This window comes from Benincasa hispida, unplaced genomic scaffold, assembly GCF_009727055.1.
Source record: "Benincasa hispida cultivar B227 unplaced genomic scaffold, ASM972705v1 Contig1476, whole genome shotgun sequence".
Classification (NCBI taxonomy): Eukaryota; Viridiplantae; Streptophyta; class Magnoliopsida; order Cucurbitales; family Cucurbitaceae; genus Benincasa; species Benincasa hispida.
In genome coordinates, this window is record NW_024064037.1 from 1 (window position 1) to 3,405 (window position 3,405).

Genomic DNA, 3,405 nt, shown 5'->3' on the forward strand with positions numbered 1-3,405 from the left:
TCTAAGTGCATCCACTCATAATAGGAAGAATAACTTTTTTTTATATAATCATATCTTCTCTTCAAATTTTCCATAAGAGTATGGGCATCTTTTATTGTAAGGTACTCCATTTTCAAACCCTGTGGAAGATGATGATGAAGAAAATCATAGCTTTTGCTTTGCCCTGACTGGATGTCATATTTTCTTCTTAATTGTTTCTCCCAAGTTTATAGCATTCAGGTGAATTTCGGCATCGAGCACCCATGACAAATAATATTGCTATTAATATCAAGGGCTGTGAATTCTAATTGTAAGGTTTGTCATGGCAACACTCTAGACCTACCTTTAGCGGAGAAACGACAAAAGCTCATGCTAATACGTGTTTTGAATTTAGGAGCAGAACAGGAACACGGATATAGATAAAATAAAATATAATAATATATTATATAATAATATTAGATATATAAAATAAAATAACTAAAAACATAAAATAACTAAAATTATAAAATTGGATAATATGAAAATTAGTGGAAGTGGAATTCTCATTAATGTATGTGTGATTTTAAGATCCACAAAATGTCAGTAGGTTGTGGACTTACATAGACACCAAGCCTGAATAATTACAAGGACACATGGACAATATGAAGAGTGACACATGGCTTTGGGACACTAAGCAATGGGCATCTATTTATTATTATAATATTCATAATAATGATCAATAATTGAAAAGTAAATGGTGCATTAAAGTTAAAGACACCCCAATTCGAATCAATTAATTACAGCTAATTGTTAAACAAATCAACGACTCTCAAAACGAATACAATCAAAAGGAACACACATCCAAAAAATAAAGAATCGAAGATTTCATCACATACAAGACAAACTCAAACATAAAAGTAATAATTGTAAACCTAAACCAATGACTTCTAGAAACTTGGCTTGAATATCCAGCGATAATGGATTTATCAGTTTTGGAAAGCCCTTTGCAAGAATATCACTTTGAGATGTCGGGCTTTGATCCAAACACAGCATTAGCAATGGTAATAACTCCTGGGTTCTGGCTACTGAGAGCGGAAGAGCAACCACCGGGTCCATGCGCCGATATTTCTGTTGGAAGTGAATGAGACCAATGGGAAAAACAAACACATCACCCTTCTGAAGCAACCTTTTGTGAAAAGACGATTCTCGGTGTTAGAGGTTACCAAACCAACAAGAAGGGTTCCTTCGAGGACGGTCAAGATCTCAGTGGCATCGCGGGTGAGTAGTGGTGGGTTGATACCCCATGGCGCGTAGTCGGACACGTGCTAAAGAGATGCCGAGAGTGTTGAGGCCTGGAATTTGAAGTACCATTCACCGCGCTCACTCGAGACCCAACTGGATTTGATGTGTTCCCTACTTGTTAAGCCCACTAAAGAGAAAATCACTAGCTGTCACATCTTGGGATCTTACATACAACTCCATCACTTTCACTACAAATTCATAAACAAACATTAAGTTAATTTAAATGCAGACATATGTTCTCGACTAAAAGATTAAATATGGTGAATATTATTTATATATTTACCCATATGTTTAGATCTGCAACGCAAAAATCTTGGAGAGGATTGGAATCAGATGCGAAAACGACACCGACGCACATTACGACGAGAAGTCCAAAAATGATAGATTTGGATGCCATGACCAATGAAGAAATGTTGAGGGATCTAGAAGGATGTAATTTTATATGATCTCGGTTTTGCAAGAGAGAATTTAAAAGTTTTGATGTTGAGTTTGTAAATGAGAATCAAAAACCTTCATTTTTATAGAGAGAGAATTTAAGATGGATGAAGGAGAATTTAGGTGGATGAATTTGAAGGAGTCTAATAATTAATTTGGCCGTCCATTATATATAAATATATAATATGTTTTGAAATTAATGGTAACATATAAATCCAATCCCCCTATTCATTTTATAAACTTCATACATGGCGGCCGGCGAATATATATTGATATGAATCTAAATCTAGAATCTTATTGCCATTTGTATGCAAATCCCTTGTTTATGGTTAAATGAATTGAGATTAAAGAGAAATTAAAATAAAATCTTAAACATTTGGATAGCTAATTAATATGGTATCATAACAAATTCAAGATTATTGTGTTAAAAAATTTCATAACCTTCAATTATTTTCTCATCAAAGTTCTTTATCTTTATGCACGAATTATTGAATAAGCCATCTTCCTATCAAGGTTAATGAGTCAATTGAGCATCTCAGCAGCGAGATTGAATATCTGGATCAAATCAGAATTTACGCGGCCAGTCCAAGAATTATTTATTGTAACTGTATATGATTTTTTATCTTAAAAAGAACTAAAAAAATTCAATAAAAAGATATTTTAACCTCCTTCAGAAATACCACTAATCCAAACTAATTTAGTCAACTATTTTTTTCATTTCAAAATGAGCAAATTTGGCAAAGTTATTTAATGGGTTAATTTGTGCATTAATTGATTTTTTTTTTTTTTATTTTTTGTAAAACGTATTAAGAGTTTTACACTTTTCTTAAAGAAACAATTAGTGGACAATTAATGAAAAATAATATGATGATAAAAATTGCAATGCTTGTTTAAATTAATTTATGGTTAAATTTGACCTTAATTTGATAGCGTGTTTGTGTTTGGTCGAAGAATAAAAAGTCAATTTTAGTACAAATTTTCTATGGTAAATATTATAAATTAGGTGTAAAATAAATATTAGTTCTTATGTCAAAAGTCACATGTAAATATTCATTTTTAGTGTCCAAATAAATCAATTTATTTTTGGTGGAGCTTGTAAGATACATACATTGGAAAAATTCAAAGAAAGTTGGAGAAAGTGAAGAAATTTCTTATTTCATATTTTTGTTGTTTTATTTTATTTTGTTTATTTATATATTATGTTTTATTTATTTTATTATTATATTATATTTTCTCCATATTCGTGTTTTCGTTGTGCACTATTGTGCTCCTCAAATTCACAACACGTTATCAGTACAAGCTCCTGTCGTTTCCCTCGATGAGGTAGGTCCTAAAAGTAGATCGGATTTTTTTTTCTCTGTATTATAATTAATAAATTTAATGCTATTTTACATATTTAATATCTATTAAATTTCTAGAGAAATTATTTCAAATGGTAAAACTGTTGAAAATATTTACTGGATATAGCAAAATTTTAGAACTATCAATGATAGACGTTGATAGAAACGGATAGGTCTATCAGTGTCTATCAGCGTTTATTATTGATAGTTCTAAAATTTTACTATATTTTGTAAATATTTTGGTTTATTTTTCTATATTTAAAAATAGCTCAAATCTCTAATATAGACACAATATTTTATAATAGTGTTGTCATAACAAATCTCACAAAATTAGAATTTTCCACCCTTAATATAACGACAATAATTATTT

The 3,405-nt window shown here is 30.5% G+C and overlaps 1 pseudogene; it reads right to left on the reverse strand.

The window, feature by feature from the left end:
• Positions 1 to 890: 890 nt before the first annotated feature.
• Positions 891 to 1,657, reverse strand: LOC120068926 (annotated as a pseudogene).
• Positions 1,658 to 3,405: the final 1,748 nt, after the last annotated feature.